The 26057-nt window shown below is 41.2% G+C and overlaps 1 long non-coding RNA gene across 1 annotated transcript; it reads right to left on the bottom strand.

Moving 5' to 3' along the window:
- Positions 1 to 15336: 15336 nt before the first annotated feature.
- On the bottom strand, positions 15337 to 18381 carry LOC113123964 (uncharacterized). Its single transcript, XR_003294986.1, has 2 exons — positions 18250 to 18381; positions 15337 to 15601 (listed from the first exon to the last, which is right to left on the bottom strand). It is a non-coding gene; the product is annotated as an uncharacterized LOC113123964 (long non-coding RNA).
- Positions 18382 to 26057: the final 7676 nt, after the last annotated feature.

Here is a 26057-nt window from a genome sequence, read left to right as displayed (position 1 = left end):
TTCGATGTTATCAGCTCCAAGAATGATTTATGGTGAATGCATTGTTTTGTTCCCTGTACCAACACTGTTGTGCAAGTTATTAATAAAAGAAGAAGGATTTCCTTTTTTTGTGTCCAACCTTTTTAGTTTTGTGGAGTTATCAAAAGATGTATTGTGTATCATTAATGGCATTTTTACTTTTTTACTTACTTTTACTTTACTTTACTCAAAGGAATTGAGTCAGTACTTCTACAGTCTTTTTTCACACTTTTTTCTGTACTTCTACTTAAGTACTGTCATGGAAATTTCTTTAGGTTGTGAGAATTGCTAATTCTTAAGAACAAACACAAATGTGATGAATCATCTCAGTTTAATTCATGCGCATGGAGAGGAGACCTACAGTGTTTCTCTGCTTCTCCCCTACAATTGGTGGACTCAGCTGCAAAAGACCCCAAAGGTTTTCATAGCTGTTATCTAACTTCAGGCATTTAATGGTACTAAAACAAATGTTGGCAGTTATTTACAGGCATCTAAAACACTAAAACCCCTATACCCTGCATTCTTTACCCCAACACATTTAAGTGACCCTTTGACCACCTGTTATAATGAAACCAAACAGAAGTAAGACCTTCATGCTGTGTAAACAACCACAATATAGAATGTGAGTATTTTTGTCACCTATTTATTTGACAAAGCTTTTAAATTTGATAAGCAAATCAATGCTGTCAATAAATCCAGCTTTTTCCACTTGAGACTTTTGGCTAAAGTCAAGATAAAGTATGTCTCTCTTTTAAAGACCTTGAGAAAGTCATCCATGCCCATATATTTTCAAGACTTGCCTATTGTAATTCCTTTTTATATAGGGGTCTGCCAGAAAGCGCTGTCATGTCTGTAGGCAGTCCAAAATGCAGCAGCTATAATGCTGGCAGGTACTCAAAAAACAAGAGCACAATTCTATTTTCCCTTCATTGGTTTCCAGTATGTTTCCAAATAGAATTCAAGCTTTATTGTTAGTTTTTAAATCACTAAATGGTTTGGCACCTCCTTACCTTGCAGATTTTCTTAAATGAGACACGCCTGCTAGATCTCTTAGGTCCTCTGATCAGCTGCTTCTAATTGTTCCTAGGTCTAGATTAAAATTTAGGGGTGACCGTGCTGTTTCAGTAGTTGCACCTAGACTGTGGAATCTTTTACCCCTGTATGATAGGGCAGATCCCACTATATTTACATTTAAAACTCTGTTAAAAATAAATTTCTCTTAGACTTTCAATTCTACTAGATATTGAGGGCTGTCATTGAATCTTTTGTGTTTACCTTGAATTTATCTCTGTATGTTATTGTTTTTATTTACTTTACCTTTTTGTACAATCCCACTTCAATTCAATTTTATTTGTCCATCCATCCATCTTCCACCGCTTATCCGGGGCCGGGTCGCGGGGGCAGTAGCCGAATCAGGGATACCCAGACTTCCTTCTCCCTGGACACTTCCTCCAGCTCTTCCGGGGGGACACCGAGGCGTTCCCAGGCCAGCCGGGAGACATAGTCCCTCCAGCGTGTCCTGGGTCTTCCCCGGGGCCTCCTCCCGGTGGGACATGCCCGGAACACCTCCCCAGGAAGGCGCTCAGGAGGCATCCGAAACAGATGCCCGAGCCACCTCAACTGACTCCTCTCGATGTGGAGGAGCAGCGGCTCTACTCCGAGCTCCTCCCGGGTGACCAAGCTCCTCACCCTATCTCTAAGGGAGCGCCCGGCCACCCTGCGGAGGAAGCTCATTTCAGCCGCTTGTATCCGCGATCTCGTTCTTTCGGTCATGACCCAGAGCTCATGACCATAGGTGAGAGTAGGAACGTAGATTGACCGGTAAATCGAGAGCTTCGCCTTCTGGCTCAGCTCCTTCTTCACCACAACAGACCGGTACACCGACCGCATTACTGCTGCCGATGCCCCGATCCGTCTGTCAATCTCACGTTCCGTCCTTCCCTCACTCGTGAACAAGACCCCGAGATACTTAAACTCCTCCACTTGAGGCAGGATCTCTCCCCTGGCCTGGAGATGGCACACCACCTTTTTCCGGTTGAGTACCATGGCCTCGGACTTGGAGGTGCTGATTCTCATCCCAGCCGCTTCCCACTTGGTTGCAAACCGCCCCAGCGCACGCTGGAGATCCTGGCTCGATGGAGCCAACAGGACAACATCATCTGCAAAAAGCAGAGATGAAATCCTTTGGTCCCCGAACTGGACCCCCTCTGGCCCCTGGCTGCGCCTAGAAATTTTGTCCATGAAAGTAATGAACAGAACCGGTGACAAAGGGCAGCCCTGACGGAGTCCAACGTGTACTGGGAACAGGTCTGACTTACTACCGGCAATGCGAACCAAGCTCCTGCTCCGTTTGTACAGAGACCGGATAGCCCCCAGCAAAGGGCCCCGGACCCCATACTCCTGGAGCACCTCCCACAGGATGTCACGAGGGACCCGGTTGAATGCCTTCTCCAAGTCCACAAAACACTTGTGGACTGGTTGGGCAAACTCCCATGAACCCTCGAGCACCCTCTAGAGTGTGTAGAGCTGGTCCAGTGTTTCACGCCCAGGACGGAAACCACATTGTTCCTCCTGGATCCGAGGTTTGACCACCGGCCGGATCCTCCTCTCCAGCACCCAGGCATAGACCTTCCCCGGGAGGCTGAGGAGTGTGATCCCTCTGTAGTTGGAACACACCCTCCGGTCCCCCTTCTTAAAAAGAGGAACCACCACCCCAGTCTGCCAATCCAGGGATACTGTCCCTGAATGCCACGCGATGTTGCACAGGCGTGTCAGCCATGACAGCCCAACAACATCCAGAGACTTGAGGTACTAGGGACGGATCTCATCCATCCCCGGTGCTTTGCCACCGAGGAGCTGCCGAACTACCTCAGTGACTTCAGCTTGGGTGATGGATGGATCAGCCTCCGAATCCCCAGCCCCTGCTTCCCTTATGGAAGACGTGTTGACGGGATTGAGGAGATCCTCGAAGTATTCCTTCCACCGTCCGACAATATCCCCAGTCGAGGTCAGCAGCTCACCACTTCCACTGTAAACAGCATTGGTAGAGCACGGCTTCCCCCTCCTGAGGCGCCGGACGGTTTGCCAGAATTTCTTCGGGGCCGACAGGTAGTCCTTCTCCATGGCCTCACCAAACTCCTCCCATACCCGAGTTTTTACCTCCATCACCGCTTGGGCTGCAGCACGCTTGGCCCTGCGGTACCTGTCAGCTGCTTCGGAAGTCCCACAAACCAACCAAGCTCGGTAGGACTCCTTCTTCAGCTTGATGGCATCCCTTACCTCCGGTGTCCTCCACCGGGTTAGGGGATTGCCGCCACGACAGGCACCCGAAACCTTAGGGCCACAGCTCCTAGCCGCCGCGTCGACAATGGAGGTGGAAAACATGGTCCATTTGGACTCAATGTCCCCAGCCTCCCCCAGGATCTGGTAGAAGCTCTCTCGGAGGTTGTTATTCACGTCGGCAGCAATGACACCCGATTACGCCAATCGGAGGTCACTAAAATTAATGTTGAGTCGGTGTGTAACTTTGCTAAATTAATGTCGGACTCCGTAGTTTTCTCTGGACCCCTCCCCAATCTGACCAGCGATGACATGTTTAGCCGCATGTCGTCGTTCCGTCGCTGGCTGTCTAGGTGGTGTCCAGCAAACGATGTGGGCTTCATAGACAATTGGGCCACTTTCTGGGGAAAACCCGGTCTGAGAGATGGCATCCATCCCACTTTGAATGGTGCAGCTCTCATCTCTAGGAATTTGGCCGAGTTTCTTAGCCGACCTAAAGCCTGACAATCCAGGGTGGGGACCGGGATGCAGAGACTCAGTCTAAAACGCTTCTCTGCAGTTTCCTTAGAGCCGCCGCCCCCTTCAAACCACATAGAGACTGTGTCTGCCCCTCGAACATATAAATCAAACAAATCAGAAGTTAACAGAAGAGGAGTTATTCATAAAAACTTAATAAAAATTAAGACCACTCCTCTTATTGAACAGAAAAACAGAACTGTCAAATGTGGATTATTAAATATTAGGTCCCTTTCTTCTAAATCTCTATTAGTAAATGATTTGATAACTGATCACCAAATTGACCTACTTTATCTTACTGAAACCTGGTTACAGCAGGATGAATATGTCAGTCTGAATGAATCAACCCCCCTCAGTCATAAAAATTATCATGTTCCTCGAAGCACAGGTCGAGGTGGAGGAGTAGCTGCAATCTTCCAGTCAAACTTATTATTAAACTTTCATCCTCAGAACAGTTATAACTCATTTGAGAGCCTCACTCTTAGTCTCTCACATACAAACTGGAAAACACAAAAACCAGTTCTACTTGTCATTTTGTACCGTCCACCTGTTCCTTACTCAGAGTTTTTAACTGAATTCCCTGACTTCCTGTCTGATTTAGTGCTTAGATCAGATAAAGTCATTATAGTGGGAGATTTTAACATTCATGTAGATGTTGAAAATAACAGCCTCAGCATTGCATTTAATTCTATATTAGATTCAATTGGTTTCATTCAAAACGTTAATAAACCCACCCACTGTTTTAATCACACCCTTGATCTTGTTCTGACCTATGGCATCGAAATTGAACATCTAATAATTTTCCCCCCAAATCCTGTTTTGTCAGATCATTCTTTAATAACTTTCGAATTTAAAATGATGGATCATGCAGCGTCTGGAAGAAAATTCCACTACAGCAGATGTTTATCTGACAACGCTGTTAATAAATTTAAGAAAATGATTCCATCTTTATTTACATCTATGCCAAGTATAAACATAATGGAGGGCAGCTGCCTTAATCCTACTCCCTACCAAATTGATCATGTTGTTGACAGCGCTGTAACCTCACTGCGTGAAACGCTTGATTCTGTAGCCCCTCTGAAAAAGAAGTTAGTGATTCAGAGAAGACTAGCCCCATGGTATAATTTACATGTTCGTACCTTAAAGCAGGCATCACGAAGGCTGGAAAGGAAGTGGCGTTCCACAAACTTAGAGGAAATTTTTCTAGCCTGGAAAAACAGTCTACTAACATATAAAAAAGCTCTCCGTAAAGCCAGAACTGCATACTATTCATCACTAATAGAGGAAAATAAGAACAATCCCAGGTTTCTTTTCAGCACTGTAGCCAGGCTGACAAAAAGTCACAGCTCCGTTGAGCCCAGTGTTCCCTTAGCTCTCAGCAGTGATGAATTTATGAGTTTCTTTACAAATAAAATCACAACTATTAGAGATAAAATTCAGCAGATGCTTCCTATACCTGCAATAAATGAATCTTTTACTACAGTAGCTCTTGAATCATCTGTAGGACCTCAGTTATGTTTAGACTGCTTCTCTCCTATAGATCTCTCTGAATTTACATCAGTAGTTGCTTCATCGAAATCATCAACGTGTCTCTTGGACCCCATCCCGACTAGACTGCTTAAAGGCACCCTGCCATTAATGAACTCATCTTTATTGGACTTGGTAAATTTATCTCTAGTATCAGGCTACGTACCACAGGCCTTTAAGACTGCAGTAATCAAACCTTTACTCAAAAAGCCTAGTCTTGATCCAGGTGTCTTGGCTAATTATAGACCAATATCCAACCTGCCATTTATTTCTAAAATCCTAGAAAAAGCTGTTGCTAAGCAGCTATCAGACCACTTACACAGGAATGAACTATTTGAAGATTTCCAATCAGGATTTAGAGCACATCATAGTACAGAAACAGCACTGTTGAAAGTTACCAACGATCTTCTCTTAGCCTCAGATAATGGACTTGTTTCGATACTTGTCCTCCTAGACCTTAGTGCAGCATTCGACACCATTGACCACAACATCTTATTACAGAGACTGGAGCATGTGATTGGTATCAGAGGAACAGCGTTAAAGTGGTTCCAATCCTATTTATCGGACAGATTCCAGTTTGTTCATGTCCATGATGAACCTTCCACACGAACAAAAGTTAGTTATGGAGTTCCACAAGGTTCTGTGCTAGGACCGATTCTGTTCACCCTGTACATGCTTCCTTTAGGATATATCATTAGGAAGCACTCTATTAATTACCACTGCTATGCGGATGACACTCAGTTATATCAATCTATTAAACCTGTTAACACAAACCAGTTAACCAGACTTCAAGCCTGTCTAACTGACATAAAGGCCTGGATGACCAGTAACTTTTTACTTTTAAACTCGGAGAAAACAGAAGTCATTATATTTGGGCCTAAAAATCTCAGAAATAACTTTTCTAAAATTATAGCTACTCTAGATGGCATAGCCCTGGCCTCCAGCACTACTGTAAAAAACCTTGGAGTTATTTTTGACCAGGACATGTCCTTTAACTCACACATAAAACAAATTTCTAGAACTGCATTCTTTCACCTGCGCAACATTTCCAAAATTAGGAACATCCTGTCTCAAAATGATGCAGAAAAACTAGTCCATGCGTTTGTTTCCTCAAGGCTAGATTAGCAAGAGAGATCATATTTCTCCTATATTGGCTTCTCTTCATTGGCTCCCTGTAAAATATAGAATAGAATTTAAAATCCTTCTTCTCACATACAAATCCCTTCATAATCAAGCTCCTTCATACCTTAAAGACCTCATAGTACCATATTATCCCAATAGACCACTTCGCTCTCAGAGTGCAGGCCTACTTGTGGTTCCCAGAGTTCTCAAAAGCAGAATGGGAGGCAGAGCCTTTAGCTATCAAGCTCCTCTCCTGTGGAACCAGCTCTCAGCCTGGGTTCAGGAGGCAGACACTCTCTGTACTTTTAAGGCTAGACTTAAAACCTTCCTCTTTGACAAAGCATATAGTTAGGGCTGGCTTCAGGCAACCCTGAACCATCCCTTAGTTAGTTATGCTGCTATAGGCCTAGACTGCCCGAGGACCATTGGTGCACTGAGCTCCCCTACCCTACCCGCCCCCCCCCTCCCCCTTCTCTCCGACCTCATGTATATTCCACCATTGAATGTTACTAACCTTGTGCTCTCTCTCTCCCCTAGTTTGTGCTCTCTCCTTCCCTCTCTCTCTCTCTCTCTCTCTCTCTGTACCTTCTGCAGGTGTCCCTGGTCCTGGAGCTGTTTATCGCTGATGTGCAGTTACTGGCCCCACCAACTTGCAGTGTCTATTTGTTGTTTATTGTTGCTGTTCTTTTCTCTCTGCTCTATCCACTCACCCCAACCGGTCGAGGCAGATGGCCGCCCAAACTGAGCCCGGTTCTGCTGGAGGTTTTTTTCTTCCGTTAAAGGGAGTTTTTTCCTCTCCACTGTCGCCAAGTGCTTGCTCATAAGGGAATTGTTGGGTTTTTAGTTTTAGTTTTTGTAAAGTGCTTTGAGATGATTTGTATTGTGATTTGGCACTATACAAATAAAATTGAATTGAATTGAATTGAATTGAATTGTGAGTTAAAGACCCCTCTGACAGTGGGTTCGGCCAAACATTCCCAACAGACCCTCACAATACGTTTGGGCCTGCCAAGTCTGTCCCGCTTCCTCCTTCGCCAGTGGATCCAACTCACCACCAGGTGGTGATCAGTTGACAGCTCTGCCCCTCTCTTCACCCGAGTGTCCAAGACATACGGCCGAAGGTCCGATGAGACGACTACAAAGTCGATCATTGATCTCCAGCCTAGGGTGTCCTGGTGCCATGTGCACTGATGGACACCCTTATGCTTGAACATGGTGTTCGTTATGGACAAACTGTGACTAGCACAGAAGTCCAACAACAGAACACCACTCGGGTTCGTATCGGGGAGGCCGTTCCTCCCAATCACGCCCCTCCAGGTTTCACTGTCGCTCCCCACATGAGTGTTGAAGTACCCCAACAGAATTATGGAGTCCCCGGTAGGAGCACCTTTCAGCACCCCCCCAAGAGACTCCAAAAAGGCTGGGTACTCTGCACTCTTGTTCGGCCCATAGGCCGAAACAACAGTGAGAGACCTATCCCCGACCCTAAGGCGCAGGGAAACGACCCTTTCACTCTGGGGGGAAAACTCCAACACGTTGCGGCTGAGCTGGGGAGCTATGAGCAAGCCCACACCAGCTCGCCGCCGCTCACCGCAAGCAACTCCAGAGTAGAAGAGAGTCCAGCCTTTCTCAAGGAGCTGGGTTCCAGAGCCCAGGCTGTGCGTGGAGGTGAGCCCGACTATCTCTAGTCGGTTCCGCTCAACCTCCCGCACAAGCTCAGGCTCCTTCCCCCCCAGTGAGGTGACATTCCATGTCCCTAGAGCCAGTTTCAGCATCCAGGGATCGGGTCGCCGAGGTCCCCGTCCTCGACCACTGTCACTATGCACCGGCCCCTTATGGATCCTCCTGAGGGTGGTGGTTCCACAGCAGGGCGGCCCCACGTCACTCTTTCGGGCTTTGCCCTGGCTGGGCCCCATGGGGGGAGACCCAGCCACCAGGCGCTCGCCTACGGGCCCGAACCCCAGGGTGGGGCCCCGGCTTCACCATGCCCTGCGACGTCACGGTCCTTGTTTGTCTTTCCATGAGAGGTCACTGAACCGCTCTTAGTCTGGTCCGTCACCTAGGACCTGTTTGCCTTGGGAGACCCTACCAGGGGCATATAGCCCCAGACAACATAGCTCCTAGGATCATATGGGCACTCAAACCCCTCCACCACGATAAGGTGGCGGTTCAAGGAGGGGAATTTTATTTGTATATCGTCAAATCACAATACAATCATCTCAAGGCACTTTACGAAAAAACAAACAAAAAAACAACAAATCCCTTATGAGCAAGCACTTGGCGACAGTGGAGAGGAAAAACTCCCTTTAATGGAAGAAAAAACCTCCAACAGAACCAGCTCAGTTTGGGCGGCCATCTGCTTTGACGGGTTGGAGTGAGTGGATAGAGGAGAGAAAAAAGAACAGCAACAATAAACAACAAATAGACACTGCAGGTTGGTGGGGCCAGTAACTGCACATCAGGAATATACAGCTCCAGGACCAGGGACACCAGCAGAAGGTACAGAGAGAGAGGACAGAGAGAGAGGGAGAGAGCACAAACTAGGGGAGAGAGAGAGAACAAAGTTAGTGACATTCAATGGTGGAATATACATGTGAGGAGGGAGGAGGGAGGAGAGGAGGAGAGGGGAAGGGAAGGGAGGGCAGGGTTAGGGTTAGGGGAGCTCAGTGCACCAATGGCCCTCAGGCAGTCTAGGCCTATAGCAGCGTAACTAAGGGATGGTTCAGGGTTACCTTTATGGAGATACTGGGACATCCAGATAGTAGTAAGTGCAGTTACAGTTACAGTACTCTAGCCTTCAGGTAACAAATGCATGGACTAGTTTTTCTGCATCATTTTGAGACAGGATGTTCCTAATTTTGGCAATGTTTTGCAAGTGAAAGAAGGCAGTTCTAGAGATTTGTTCTATGTGTGAGTTAAAGGACATGTCCTAGTCAAAAATAATTCCAAAGTTTTTCACAGTAGTGCTGGAGGCCAGGGCTATGCCATCTAAAGTAGCTATAATTTTAGAAAAGCTGTTTCTGAGGTTTTTAGGCCCAAATACAATAAGTTCTGTTTTCTCTGAGTTTAAAAGTATAAGTTACTGGTCATCCAGGCCTTTATGCCTGTTAGGCACGCTTGAAGTCTGGTTAACTGGTTTGTGTTATCAGGTTTCATAGATAGATACAGCTGAGTGTCATCTGCATAGCAGTGGTAATTAATAGAGTGCTTCCTAATAACATTGCCTAAAGGAAGCATGTACAAGGTGAACAGAATCAGTCCTAGCACAGAACCTTGTGGAACTCCATAACTAACTTTTGTGGGCATCGAAGGTTCATCGTGGACATGAATAAACTGAAATCTGTCCAATAAATAGGATTGGAACCATTTTAACGCTGTTCCTCTGATACCAATCACATGCTCCAGTCTCTGTAATAAGATGCTGTGGTCGACAGTGTCAAATGCAGCATTAAGGTCTAGCAGGACATGCATTCGAGTCCATTATCTGAGGCTAAGAGAAGATCATTGAAAGTGACTTATATGGTGAAGTATGGTGGCCCATTTGTGCTCTGCATTTAACCCACCCATGTGCACACGTAGGACCCACATGCTGGACAATCACAAAGTCTTCATTTTCATATGTCAGTTTGGCTGCAATGCTAAAAAAAATAATTTTGTATGTTGACAACTAGCAGAGATAAGGTTGGAGTAGTAGGAAATATGCATAGAATGCAAATATTTAGAAAGAATGGGTGAAATAGTTTAACCCAACCACAATTTAGATCAGAATTTTTATTGACCAGTCATCATTATGTGGTTTTGGCTACTCCTTGTCTGGCCTGATTTTCTTCCCCTATAGACGATTAGGCCCTTCTAGTGTAAGCGTTTGCTATGATAAGGGCATGCTGATTATCCCTTCCTGGTCTATCATGGGTGCTGGCCCTCTTCTCCGGGAATCACTGCAAAACAGGAAGAGGGCATGTTTTAAAGGTTATAATGAAGCCATAACAGGAGGAAATGGTCACATTCCCCACCACTCCAAAAACCAGCACAAATAGCCAAACCATCCAGCAGCTTTTTCACTACACAGTCCATCCCAGTGTTCATTCAGTATATACAAATTCCTTTTTTCATAATCCTAACAGTTTGTGTTTCATTACATGGTAGGTGGAGACTGGTTTCTTCCATAAAATTTTCGAAATTATTGTACTCGTATAATGCTTTAAAGTGAAATAAGGCTGTGGGCTAGAACATAAGTGTTACATGCAAAGGTTCTTTGTATGTTGTGTATTGGGCATTATAGTGCCAGTAGTTTTCTGCAAATCCCCTAATTATACAGAAAAAGTTTCCTTTCCCACTTCCAGCTGGGCACTGCTGGCTGTCAGTGCATTTTCTTTCTGATGTGAAAGCTGGACCAATGGACAAAACATATCATATAAGATAGTTTTATTGATATTTTTAGAGCTGAGACTTACTTTATAAATTCTAACTTGTTCCATACAACAGTTGAAAAACAACTAAAACTTTTTGCATTACAAAGACTGAAAAAGCAACAGGGAGTCTTCATTAGCCCTCATAACTTGAAACAGCCTCATCAGTTGACGCTGAGCCGTATGATGCTGTTTCCTGGTAAGTGAATTCACTTCCTGTTGCAAATGTCACAGTGTTATGCTGTGTGTGTCATATAGCTTGTCTATGGATTAGCAACAGACTAGTTTTAGTCTAACACACCTAAAAACTAAACTCTCTGAACAATTCCTTAACTGTTACATATTCCTGTACTAGTCAAGTACCTTTCTATTTTGTCTGGTATTTCTTGCTATTTCCAGACTTAATGCTCGTTAGCTTACCAGTTAGCTTACCTAGCTAGTAGCATGGCTTCTTTGTCTCCCTCTCTCTCCTGCTTGGTGTGCCACATGTTTACTTATTTCTCTGCCTCCTTTAGTGATAATGATACCTGTAATGAGTGCAAGGTTCTGGTAGCTTTGGAGGCGAAGATCACAGAATTGGAAGCATGGCTCCACATCTATGAACAAAAGCCAGCTAGCCTAGTCCCATTAGCAGGTGTGGAGCCACCGAGCTCAGGGTCTGTCTCATAAATCTAACAGTTTGTGTTTCATTACATGGTAGGTGGAGCCTGGTTTCTTCATTAAAATTTTCAAAATTATTGTACTCGCATAATGCTTTAAAGTGAAGTAAGGCTGTGGGCTGGAACAGAAGTGTTATATGCAAAGGTTCTTTGTGTGTTCTGTATTGGGCATTATAGTGCCAGTGCCAGTAGTTGCCAATGACGGACTGTAATATTCTCTGGGCTCCCTCCCCAATCTGACCAGCTATGACATGTTTAACTACATGTCGTCATTCCATCTCTGGCTGTCTAGGTGGTGTCCTGCAAACGATGTGGGCTTTATAGACAATTGAGCCACTTTCTGGTAGCGAGGGTCAGCATCCATCCCACTTTGGATGGTGCAGCCCTCATCTCTAGAAACCTGGCCGAGTTTATTAGCCAACCTAAAGTTTGACAATCCAGAGTGGGGACTGGGATGCAGAGATTCAGTCTAAAACGCCTCTCTGCAGTTTCCTTAGAGCCGCACCCCCAAACCACATAGACTGTTTCTACTCCTCGAACATCTAAATCATATACAGTGGTGTGAAAAAATGTTGGCCCCCTTCCTCATTTCTTATTTTTTTGCATGTTTGTCACACTTTGTTTCAGATCATCAAACAAATTAAAATATTAGTCAAAGATAACACAAGTCAACACATCATGCAATTTTTAAATGAAGGTTTTTATTATTAAGGGAAAACAAAATCCAAAACTACATGGATTTTCACACCTGTGAGAAAAAGTGTTTGCCTCCCTGTTAAAACATAACTGTGGTTTATCACACCTGAGTTCAATTCCTCTAGCCACACCCAGGCCTGATTACTGCTACACCTGTTCACAATCAAGAAATCACTTAAATAGGACCTGCCTGACAAAGTGAAGTAGACCAAAAGATCCTCAAAAGCTAGACATCATGCTGAGAGCCAAAGAAATTCAAAAACAAAGAAAAAGTAATTGAGCTCTAAACAGCTTCTCTAAACATAACTTAACTGTGGTTTATCACACCTGAGTTCAATTCCTCTAGCCACACCCAGGCCTGATTACTGCTACACCTGTTCACAATCAAGAAATCACTTAAATAGGACCTGTCTGACAAAGTGAAGTAGACCAAAAGATCCTCAAAAGCTAGACATCATGCCGAGAGCCAAAGAAATTCAAAAACAAAGAAAAGGTAAATGAGCTCTATCAGTCCGGAAAAGGTTATAAATCCATCTCTAAAGTTTTGGGACTGCAGCAAACCACAGTGAGAGCCATTATTCACAAATGGCGAAAACATGGAACAGTGGAGAACCTTCCCAGGAGTGGCCGGCCGACCAAAATTACCCCAAGAGTGCAGCGACGACTCATCCAAGAGGTCACAAAAGACCCCAGAACAACATCCAAAGAACTGCAGGCCTCACTTGCCTTAGTTAAGGTCACTGTTCATGACTCCACCATAAGAAAGAGACTGGGCAAAAATGGTCTGCATGGCAGAGTTCCAAGACGAAAACCGCTGCTGAGCAAAAAGAACATCAAGGCTTGTCTCAGTTTTGCCAGAAAACATCATGATGATCCCCAATACATTTGGGAAAATACTCTGTGGACTGACGAGACAAAAGTTGAACTTTTTGGAATGTGTGTGTCCCATTACGTCTGGCGTAAAAAAAAGTAACACTGCATTTCATACCAACAGTAAAATATGGTGGTGGTAGTGTGATGGTCTGGGGCTGTTTTGCTGCTTCAGGACCTGGAAGACTTGCTGTGATAAATGGAACCATGAATTCTGCTGTCTACCAAAAAATCCTGAAGGAGAATGTCTGGCCATCTCTTCGTGACCTCAAGCTAAAGCGAACTTGGGTTCTGCAGCAGGACAATGATCCAAAACACACCAACAAGTCCACCTCTGAATGGCTGAAGAAAAACAAAATGAAGACTTTGGAGTGGCCTAGTCAAAGTCCTGATCTGAATCAGATTGAGATGCTGTGGCATGACCTTAAAAAGGCGGTTCATGCTCGAAAAACAATTTTGCAAAGATGAGTGGGCTAAAATTCCTCCACAGCACTGTAACAGACTCAATGCAAGTTATCGCAAACGCTTGATTGCAATTGTTGCTGCTAAGGGTGGCCCAACCAGATATTAGGTTTAGGGGGCAAACACTTTTTCACACAGGGCCATGTAGTTTTGGATTTTGTTTTCCTTTAATATTATAGAAAGAAAACAGAAAAATAAATACTCAAGTAAAGTACAGATACCTGAAAAATCTACTTAAGTACAGTAAATAAATCTTCTACTACTGTAGCTCTTAAATCATCTTTAAGACTTCACTCATGTTTAGACTGTTTCTCTCCCATAGATTTCTCTGAATTCACGTCAGCAGTTGCTTCATCTAAATCCTCAACGTCTCGTAGACCTCATCCTGACTAGACTGCTCAAAGACACCCTGCCAGTTGTCTCATATTCATCTCAGACTTAGTAAATTTATCTCTAGTAACAACCTACATACCTCAGGCTTTTAAGACTGCAAGTAATCAAACCCTTACTCAAGTCTTGATCCAGGAGTCTTGGCTAATTATAGACCAATATCAAACCTACCATTTATTTCTAAAATCCTTGAAAAAGCTGTTGCTAAGCAGCTATCAGACCACTTACACAGAAATGAACTATTTGAAGATTTTCAAATCAGGATTTAGAGCACATCATAGTACAGAAACAGCACTGTTAAAAGTCATAAACGATCTTCTCTTACCCTCAGATAATGGACCCGTTTCTATACTTGTCCTGCAAGAACACTACTGACCACAGCATCAAACAATGATGACACTCAGCTGTATCTATCTACGAAACCTATACTAGCTTCTCTTCATATCAAGCTCCTCTCCTGTGGAACCAGCTCCCAGTCTGGGTTCAGGAGGCAGACACTCTCTGTACTTCTAAGGCTAGACTTAAAACCTTCCTTTTTGACAAAGCTTATAGTTAGTTATGCTGCTATAGGCCTAGACTGCCTGAGGACTCTCCATCGCTGCACTGAGCTTCCCTGCCCTGCCCTAACCCTCCTCTACTACCTCCTCACATGTATATTCCACCATTCAATGTCACTAACTTTGTGCTCTCTCTCTCTCCTAGTTTGTGCTCTCTGCTTCTCTCTCTCTGTTCTGTCTCTCTGTACCTTCTGCAGGTGTCCCTGGTCCTGGAGCTGTATATTGCTGATGTGCAGTTACTGGCCCCGCCAACCTTCAGTGTCTATTTGTTGTTTATTGTTGTTGTTCTTTTCTCTCTGTTCTATCCACTCACCCCAACCGGTCGAGGCAGATGAGCCTGGTTCTGTTGGAGGTTTCTTCCATTAAAGGGAGCTTTTCCTCTCCACTGTCGCCAAGTGCTTGCTTATAAGGGATTTGTTGGGGCTTTTTTTTGTTTTTTGTAAAGTGCCTTGTATTGTATTGTGATTGTGACTTTACAAATAAAACTGAATTGAATGGAATTGAATCAGTCATTTAAACGTATGCCCACTAAGTGATCATAGACATTATTGCTGTTCACTACCTACCAACAGTCATCATTAGTTTCTCTGGGCAATTATTTAACCAAAGTGATGACACACTCTGTTCTGTGATATGGTATGATAGAAAATCTGAAGCTTTTTAATTTATTTTCCACTGGGCCATGTGAAAAAATGGCAGTACTAGCTCACACAAGATAGGAAAGGGATTTTTGATAGTAACAGAATGCATCTGGAATAAGGGAGAGGAGGCAGTGAAGACAACACAAACAAGATTGATTGTGTAATGGATTTGCAGTGACACACTTAAGAGTCAATTAGGAAAATCGTTTATATGGCACAGAGTGGCCAAAGTACAATCATTGAAATCCAGTTATCCTAATTAAATGGTGACCTGCTGACCTGATGTCAAAACACCCTGGTGAAGTTGCTGTACTTTGTTAAATACAAAACTGAGCACAAAGTCAAATGTAGTGCTGCAATATAGCAATCCTTTCAAAGTGGTGTTTGCTTTCCTCCCATGTTGAAGTGTTTGTCATGCCACTGCCATTACGTAACAACTGCTCCCCCAAGTGAACCTGTAAAGCAGAACATTCAAAGTCTTAAACATTATTCCACTCTGTCAGACACATCCCCTCTACCACACTGTAAACTCTGCTGCACTGTTATGGCTTTTTTATCATTACGTTACAGCTTATAAGATATCGTTTGTGTCATGACACTGAGTTGGATGCTCTTTTTTAAAATAAGTCATGTTTTACTGCAAATGCTGTCCACTTGCAAATACTTGGTTTAGTATCCATGTTCCCTTAAGTTTAATCTGATTTAAAGCACGAGTATGAAGGCACACACCATATTTTGCACATCAGCGAAGTCACATGGGGGAACAAAGTCTCTAATGCTGCAGATAGTTTCATAACTTCCAATCTTATACAGTACATGTCAGCAGTAATGTCTTGTTAAATAGCTCCCCTTAACAATTCCCTTGTAAAACAGCCCTGTATGTGACATTAAGAGAGATGCAAGAACAAAACTGTGAGCCTAAAATTATTTCCAGATGTCAAGCAACTCATTTATCCAGATTGTGGAAATTATAACTTCTCAAGGTAAATACCACTCATGGAGGGGTGGAAAAGGCAACAGTGTAGTGAGTCAGTTCCTAAACATCTGCAAGTCAGAAAGTCCTTTTCAGAACAACTGAGGACTAAGACAGTCCATTTTGAGTCCTGTTGAAATATATTCTTATTCACGAATATGTATGTATGTAATTTATTGTGTAGTCATGGCTACTGGCTACACTATTAATAGATTCCAGTTGTCAATTAAAGACGCCCATTGAGAGTTCAATGGTTTGCATTGTTCAGTTTGACTTGTGAGTCAGAGAAGCAATGGAGGGGGGACTATGTGGCTGCACTTGGCAGCGTGAGACGGAGATGTGATACACCAGTAGCGAGTTACAGCAACAGTTAAATTTTGGACAGACATTTAGTCCCTGCCTCTATTGTGGATCTGGGCAGAAGCCAAAAACTGCATTTTTTTTCTTGCAGAATAAACATTTTGCAGCTTGCATAAAAACCCTTGATTTATCAGAGCTATAACTTTTTCTCTGAATGCAAATATACTACTGAAGAACTCCTGATAATGCTTCAAAGCATAAGCAGTCTTGAGAGAAACTTTGTTCTTAATTATATCTGGTTTGTGTTCCTATTTTGAGTTTACCTCCTAGTGAGCTTGGATGGGTGGTGTGAAGGGTATGTTATTCCATTGTTGTCATGTAGGAGGAGGTGTAACAGGGGCCTGAGGTTGGCCATGGGAAAACTAAGGGAGGAATATTCCAGAATGACTTTCCAAACCCAAAATGGGTATGGAAATATGTGTGCATCATGTGACTGCCCATGTTAGTGAGCACTTTTTGCTCAAAGCAGCCTGTAAAAAAAAGTAATGACACTTGGATAGAAATGTTCCTCCACATTTAGTATTTTCTACACCATTAGTAGTTTTCTCATCCAATTGAAAGTCCACACAAAAGACATATAAAACTGAATTACTATTTTAGATCATGGCTTCAGTTTTGATATTGATGGTTTTGTTTTTTGCATACATATGTAGTTACTGAACTGTTGCAATGTTCTAAATGGGTAAGTGTCATATACAGTAAGTGCTAATCATGGGGTTGCTTCATATGTCCTTGAAAACATGTGATTATTATTTTAACTAATAGTAATATTAATATTACCAATATTACTAATACTAATTATTTGCTGTGTAATGCACTAGCACCACAGTCATAAAAGAATCTGTTGTGAATATGTGCATCGACTAAAATCGACTTAATTTGTTACACGTGCTTTCAACAAAATCCCAGTGATGATATTTGAGCTTAAGATGATGACATAACATTGTTTGGTTTGGCCTTCAGACAACCAGAGGTGGACACATAGGTTTTGGTGTTTCTTTTTCAAAGGCTGAATGGACTGTTTGCAGTATCTGCACAAATCAGCCAGACCAGATGAAGCTCCAGGTATGAAACTAAAAGGCCACATCACTGTAATGTCCACTAGTGGTGTCATTCCTCAGTGTCAGTGTTTAATCTTGATAAAACTGAAGAAAATCAAAGGAAATAGGTTTACTGCAGGATGGTATGCAGCTGTGTTCATCACGTGTGCAACACATTTCCATTTTATAACTCCTTCTGGGCCTCCTTCTTTTGCTTTATTCCATTTTGGCCAGCTGCTATGCCTGTCTGCTTCCTATTTAGCTTTTCTCTTGCAAAATCCCCCTTTTGTTATTGTCCAAATATAGAGTGTCAAGATGAATGGAAGAAATCATTAGGTTAGGCTCAAATGACAGATACACATTTATTCCTCTACGTCATATAAAGAACATTCTTAAATATTGTAGTTCTCAGTGGTGAACTATACTTTTTCCTTTTATTCTGCTTGACTGAACTACATCTGTGAGTTGTTCAGTTTGTTAATTAAATAATACAATATAATTTAATAGATAATGCAGTACTGATGCCAGTTTCTTTTAAATTATGCTTATCTCCTCCGATACATCAAATTAAGACCATTTAGCCACCAAAAACATGGGCCTCTTTCAAATTATGGTTATCTTAGTTTATTACACAAAGAAAACAACAGACCCAAATAACAGACATTATAGCCCCAAAAAGGAGGAGCCTCCCACTGTGCAGAAATAGCTAAATAAAAGGCTTTCCACCTACCTTAGTAATGACTTCATGTTCAGTGTTTGTCTGTGACTTCCTCAGAAAAGCTGAGCTTTGAAACTCCAGATGAATCAGAGGAAAAGAACCAATCATAGGCTCCTTTGCCTCGTGCTGATGGTCACCACTGATCTGAAGTAACACAAATAGTGGTGATAAAGAACAGCTTTTGGAGGATATGTGATTAAACAGATGCACAGTGTGATGAGTACGTCTACAGCAAAATCAAGTTTATTTAGTTAGAGTTAAGGGGCTGGGTTCATCCCTGTGGAGGAAATGGTCTGTATAAATAGTTTGGCCTTGTTTCTGGACTTGTCCCTTAGCAACATCTCACACAACACGACCACTCATCCAGATGCATAGCATGCAAAAAGTACACAAATTATGCACCTACACAGATGGCTTTACAAACACTTAAACATGCTTGTACTTGTATGCTTGTTAGGACCATGACTAACATAATGCATTCTCTGTCACTAACATTAAAGGGATAGTTTGACAATTTGGGAAAAAATGCAAACGTTTTTTTTCTTTCCAGAGAAAATTAATACCACTTTCATGTCTGTTCGCCAGAAGCCTGTTAGTTTAACACAAACACTGGAAACTCCTGCCTGACTATATACAATAAGCCTGACTCTGTCAAGAGAACAGCCCATTTACAATATAAATTCAAATTAAATACAATTTTGCTGAGCCTGCACATGAATGTGAAGTGTTTACTTTCACATCATAGTTTAAATGACATGGGCCTCATCCCAGTTGGGATGACAAATCAAGACTATTAAGTTTTACTTAATTCAGGACTTCCTAAACCAAAAGTATTTATCTTTACTTACAAGGTTCCTAAAGGAGTGGTAATAACCATAGGTATTAATCCACAGTTTCTGAACAGCCTTTTAGTGACATTTATCTTGATATGTCTTATAGTTTCATTTTCAACCCTAACACCACACCAAAACCTAATGCCTGGCCAGAATGACCTCACCTAACAAAAATTTTTATGGTCTAAATTTCCAATTGGTTTACACAAGGACAGAAGATGTTCATATAAGGTTCAGTGCAGTGTAACATAAACAAACAGCCTTATTTGCACTCACAAGCACATACTACAGTTTAAGAAAAACAAAACAAGAATGCAGTGGACTGTGAAAAGCAAGCTTTCAACAAATGCGTTTGGCAGGAGAGATAAGTTTCTGTTTCCTCGCTCTGTGAGGACGAGTGCGTTCCACTGCCTTCCTCCCCCAATCCCCACGCCGCTCCTCCTAAAAATGTAAGCAGTTTACACCTGAACACACATGCACACACACACACGCGCACACGCACGCACACACACACACACATGCACGCACGCACGCACGCACGCGCGCGCACACACACACACACACACACACACACACACACACACACACATCTGGTACATCTGTCAGACTTAAGAAGTAAACCTAATTCTGTATGAAATGCATAATGAGGATAGCAGCTCCAAATTCTGCAGCAGCATGGGATAACTGAGACCGCATTAAGAACATTGATCTAATAACACTAATAATTTATTAATACTACTATTTCCATTACTACTACTAGTAATAATAATGATAGTCATTTGTACTTTATAGCACTATTTTCTGGTTTTATTCACATTATTACAATTTTATAATGTGTATTGCGATTATTTGAGTCTCTCTTGTATGAGAAGTTTGTTTTGTTTGTTATTTAAATTGATTCCCAACCAAGCCCTAAAATAAAAATGGTTGCACCTTATATCCATTAATTTTTGTGGCAAACATCTCAGGGAGAAGGTCTTAGAATAGAAAAACAGATGTCAGTACTGTATATTAGTTTGGCTTTTCCGTGAAGACAACTGAGGACAACATTGAGGGCAGTAGATTGAGGGTAGTTTGTGGCATCTAAACAACAGATTGAAACTTTCTGGCCCCCGAACTTTTGTTTTCTGTCTCTTCATTCATTTTGAAATCCTAACTTCATAATGTAGGCTCATCTTTTGTTGTATTTTTGTCAACTTCTAATTACAATTGTTTGAAGAAAAAAAAAACATTTTTGAGAGTGAAAAATACCCTGACACTATTAGCTAACATTATTAGCTAATATTAAAATAGACACTGTGTAGTGACCCAGTGCTAGGGATATCTGTTCCTCAGGTGAGAGTGAGGATTATGAGTTTTGTTGGTCTGCCTGTGTGTTTTCTCTCTCTGCCTCCCTCTACAAATAGGGGTGAGAGAGAGTGGGCTGAGCTGCTGATGAGGCAGCTGCACCTGGTCTCTAATGAGCAGCTCTATTTAAGGCTACACTTTCTGGTTCTTGTTTATCAGAAGATTGTTTGTTTTCCACTAGATTAATTCAGTCTTCATGGTGCTTGTTGCAGTTTTGTGTTCTAGCTCAGTGTTTTCATGTGTCATGTGTTTCATGATAGATTTCTCAGTTTCCTGTGATTCTCAGTTCCTCTGTTTTTTGTAAATAAATCATTTTTGTTCTTACTTGATTCTTGTTGTCTCTGCATTTGCAAACCCAAACAGGGAGACCAAGTAAGGTTACACACACATATGCCTATCTGGGGGAAAAATCACTTCTTGGTGAAAGTATATGAAGCTGGTTAAACTTTCCATTGTTTTCTGGTCACATTGGGGTTTGTAGCCACTAAAATACTACTTTTTCCAGTTCAGTCCCACACTGAATTCATGTGATACATATCACCTGACATTCCATAACATTCCTTGCTCTCCCTGCACCGGACTTGCATGTCATGGACCAGTTTGCACAGAGAGGAGATGACTATCAACACTCCAGCTCAGCTCACATATTTGTTAATGAAATAGCCTGCTGGTTTGAAAGATAAGAAATGACATGAAAGTTGTTATACTTTATTAAATCTTGGAAAAGAAATGGATGTTTTCCATGTTTGTGTAATGGAATGTTTCCTTCATATCTCTCAGTGCATCAACATGTTTCAAAAGCTGACCAGATGACTCCAGATGTGACAACATAGTAGCTGAAATTCTATGATTTGATATAAAGCAATAATTGCACTTTACCGGGAAAACATTACAATGACTACATAAATCATCATAGGGTACTTGTCATTGCACATTATACTTGAATTGTGTTATTAAAGTGTGGTAGATAAAGTGTTATTCTATTTGCAATGGCAACAATGCAAATTTGTCTTGGTACATTTAAACATTTTTTGGTACATTTAAATCTTAATGATGTGTACAAGCCTGTAATAATGTGTAAAATAATATTCATAGAAATACGACACAAATTCTGTAGAGGGTGAGAATCGCAGCTTTAATGTCTCTCAAACTGCCAACAACTAGAACGTTTCTAAGCATCAGTTTGTCTTTCATTACCCTGTCAGGCAAACCTGGAACAGTGACACAGCATAGCACTGTGGAATAATAAACCTATAATCTATGTATTTATGCCAGAACTCAAGAATTGTCTTTAGAAAAGTTCCATATTTAGGCTTATGCTTTGGCTTGTATGTCCAGATATGATCTTTATATTCCACTTCAGGGAATGGTACCTTGGCTTTTGGAGATGACTTGCTGGAAACACAGGAAAAAAACTCTTTAAGTCTCACCCTATCTGCTTGTTTATAGTGCAGATATGTACCAGAACAGGGAATGCTACTGACTATACTTTTGTAATACACTGGAAATCATGTTGGCTTGAAGAGAACGTGGAGCCTTGTGTAAAATAACAGAAAATGCTTATTTCATAGGACTCATGTTCATGAGTCATTGTGTGGTACTGAATGAAAGTTGTTCCAAGTGGAAAGTACAGCATATTTGCCAGTCAGTGAATCTTCTGTGAAGCACAACAAAACAGTATGATTACCCACACAGTTAATAAAGCCATTGTAAACTATTTTTGGTTGAAGCAGACATAAGGCAGTGCCTGGTATCTCAAACACTGTCACCTTATAGGAGACTTTATAGTAATTCTATGATCCAGCTCAAAAGGTCTCTGTCACTTCACTTATTTTGATTTACATTCACTTTTGAACTTGACCAAGCCTAAAACTGAATATTAGGCACTTTGACCCCCTGTTCTGAAATCTGTTAACTCCTCACTACATTCCTCTTGTTTCCATTGCATGCCAACTTGTTAGTCATGAATGGTTTAGTCAGGCTGTTCAGTGGATCTTGGATTACAGAGGTCTATCAAATAACCATAATATTCTTTCTGAACTGAATTAGATATGCAGTAAATTCAAACCTTTAACATGCAGAACGTCTAGTCTCAGATTAATACAAAACACTGTTGCACATGATAGCTGGTAAAGTAGTGTGCATTGTTTTAATTTAATAACAAAACTAGAATAACAGCTTAATTTACAGTATTTTATACATTTTAAGTGTAACTTGCAGAAGTTATTTTCATGCTTGATTTTAATGGAGATTAATCAAATTGATATAACTTTAATTAACTTTAGAGGTGCTAGTAACTGGATTTTGGTAGCTCTATCGATCTATCTATCTATCTATCTATCTATCTATCTATCTATCTATCTATCTATCTATCTATCTATCTATCTATCTATCTATCTATCTATCTATCTATCTATCTATCATCTATCTATCTATCTATCTATCTATCTATCTTTTGTATATCTTCTGTATATATTACTTCCCTATTTGTGCCTACTTATGTTGGACAGCTACTGTTATTGTGAACATAAATACATCAGACATGGTAGGCCTGAGTTAAGTCCCATTCATCTACACCCATGCTTATGTTCCAGTGGAAATAAGTGTGTTGGTGGAATTACATCTTCCTCTCAAGCTGGCTAGTCAACAGTTTGTTCCTAACTGTAACGTCTTCACAGGCGAAAACAACTTCCAAAAACAAAGTGAATACTCTAGTTTTGTGGAGGGGAGTCCCATGCTTTTCTATGACATCACAGTTTTACATGGCTGAAAAACACATTTCCTGTTTTATGTTTTCCACGTACTGTACAAACTTGATGACACTACAGCTACGCCCAAAACATCATCTCTGTGCAGACGAAAATGGCCATTTGTTCCAGTTTATATGTTTAATCAAAAGTTTAATTACTTTTATTTGTTCTGTATCACATTTCAGTGTTCAGCTTCAGTGTTACAAAAACTGACAGTTATCAGTGAGATAATCAAGATCAAAGCATCACAGGAAACCAATTGTTACAAGCAGTGAGTGTAACATTTACATAACCCAACAATATAAATAGTAGTCCTTCTAATACGAAAGGTTCTAATTTCAAAAGGTTAGTTCTTACTCATAAGACAGTGTATGTAAGACATGTTTCCTATGTCTATCTGGTGGGCCTGATTCTTTTGATTTAATGTCAACTCACAGCATAAATAAATAGTTTCAATAAAAACTGATTTACACAGTTAATATAACTATCTATTTTGTCTGGTTGCTTATGAGATTTTTTCTCTGTGAACATACAGTGTAACAACTTGTACTGTATGTGAATGGACATTACAACTGTGGTTGCCTAGCACTGTCATAACATGCAGCAATGCTGGAAATATTGGTGGTGTCAGGAATGAATAACAGACAATGGAGCACTGATGCATTGGGCCAGTGCTTTAAGTACTTCCATATGGCGTATTTTGAAGTCCCTTGTACTTTGCATTTGATGTATTAAGAAATAGAACAGAGGTACCTCAATGGAAAGCATATATTACCAGACTTTCGACTGCTGTTAGAGCTCAACTTCCGGCTCACACAGATGTAAGGGAGTGAAGTTCATTTCATAGTATTTTGACCTCTAGGAACAAAGCCTGTTTTAACTCACTGACAAAAAAGAATGCTGCAGAAATCCTCCCTCCATTTGGCTTGGAGCTTGGCATTTTTTTTAGAGTACAACAGCAAAGTGCTGCTGAAGGATCTTTCCTGTTGACATTTAGTGCATTTGTGTAGTTCATTGTATTAGGCTATTATAAAACATCCAATGCTATATACTAATGGTTTAAAACATTTTTATACATTCATACATAGCAAAATCTATGTTAATCTGGAGACTGTTTCTGACAAATGTATGTCCATATTCATTCAACTTTCATTTAACTTTTTTTTAAGTTCAGCAGCTAGTTCCAAACATTGCATTGAATCTGGACTGGTTTAGTACAGTAAGTTGATCAGAAAGTTTTTCACTGAAACTGGTCTGGCTTTTATTCAATCAGAAACAGAAAATCTAAATAATGGCAAAGCTACAGTTGTAGTAAAGTTGTAGGGCTGCAGGGAACTGCAGTTAGGTGTTAATATTGTCTGAGTTTGTCCATACAAGCAACATCAGATATAGCCATTTGATTAATTGTTGAAGTGGAATTTTTTCGCCATTTGGAGGCAGTGAAACATGCTGTAAACCTTAACATGGTAAATGATATATATGGTATTACTTCATCAATTTTTTTTGGTGATTGCTTTAGAAAGCAGTTACTTACCACCACATGTAGAAAGCATGTTGGTCCAGTTTGTATAAGTGGTAGCTAGAGGAAGGAATATACCCCATCAAGCAAATTTCAGGTGAATGAAATGGGTGTCATTTTATCAACACTGACAAGGTTTTTCACATGCATATTCATTTTCCGTTTAGACTTGAAGTGAGGTTGATGAGAGCAGTGAAATTAAACCAAAACAGGAAAGTTGTTAGCCATAAAAAAACAAAACAAACAAACACAGAAACAGTAAGGTACTAACACCGCCCTTGGAGCAGTGGGGGGCTGCAGAGTTACTGTAGTTAATTCTTACTATAAGGAAAACTTTAACATCACACAGCCATCATGATATCCATTGCGTTTATAATAATACTTAGTACAGCTTTCAAACATATTGCTATTTTATTTTACATACTGTAACAAGAGCTGTCTACAACAAGATACCAATGATACAATTAATACTCAGCTATTTTTAAAATAATAGATCTTGCAATTTTAATTATACTTACACAGTTTAAAGTTTTGCTTTTCTCCAATGCGAAAGTATTTTATTTTTGTAATATCCAGCCAGGACGCAGAAACATTTCTCAGGAAATCCTACAAACATAAAGAATGTATTTCTTCCATTTGCTACATCCACTGTACATTCGGTTTGTGTGCCTCTGTGGAGAGCTCAGAATTTGAAAAATAACTCATAAGCATTATCTTTATAGGCTACAATTGCTGTGCAACTTTATGGTTTCATTTTTTTTTTGTTTCCATGGAACAATTAAATCCATGGCACTGTGACACTGCTCTTCTTTACAGCACATCTGCCAGAACACTGTCTTGCACATTCCTTTGTAGGAGATTTGTGAGTTTATTTGTGTTATTTTATGAGACTACATTTCAAGCTTGCCGCTGCACAATACATCACATTTATTAATTGCTGAGATAGGGGGATCTAAATTGACACAGTATAAAGTCATAGTCATTAAATCATCAACTTATTAATTAACAAACTAGCTGATTAACACATTTTCTTTATCTAAATCACTTTACTAATGGATTTTACAGTAGTTACTCAAACTATATTATGCTTTTTTTCAAGGCTGAGAAAAATATTGTCTACCATTTCGACAAAGGGTCCTACAAAGGTCGAGAGAGAAATGGCAAAATGTAGGCAAAGGTAAGGATTTAATCCTCCAGTTTTGTGACATCATTCTCACCACTGCTCACATCCAGACCAAACAGGGCTATGTGTCTGGTTTTCATTTATTTCTCTCTCCCCCTCCTTGCTCACACTCTTCTCTCTTCCCCCCTTTCTTTAGAGAAAGTGGGAGGAGGAAGAGAGTGGTGGCAGAACTCCAGGACTTTGGAAGT

The sequence above is a fragment of the Mastacembelus armatus genome, chromosome 21 (assembly GCF_900324485.2).
Source record: "Mastacembelus armatus chromosome 21, fMasArm1.2, whole genome shotgun sequence".
In the NCBI taxonomy this organism is placed as follows: Eukaryota; Metazoa; Chordata; class Actinopteri; order Synbranchiformes; family Mastacembelidae; genus Mastacembelus; species Mastacembelus armatus.
Note: the sequence above shows the minus strand (reverse complement) of the source record. Positions and strands in the feature narration are given on the sequence as shown.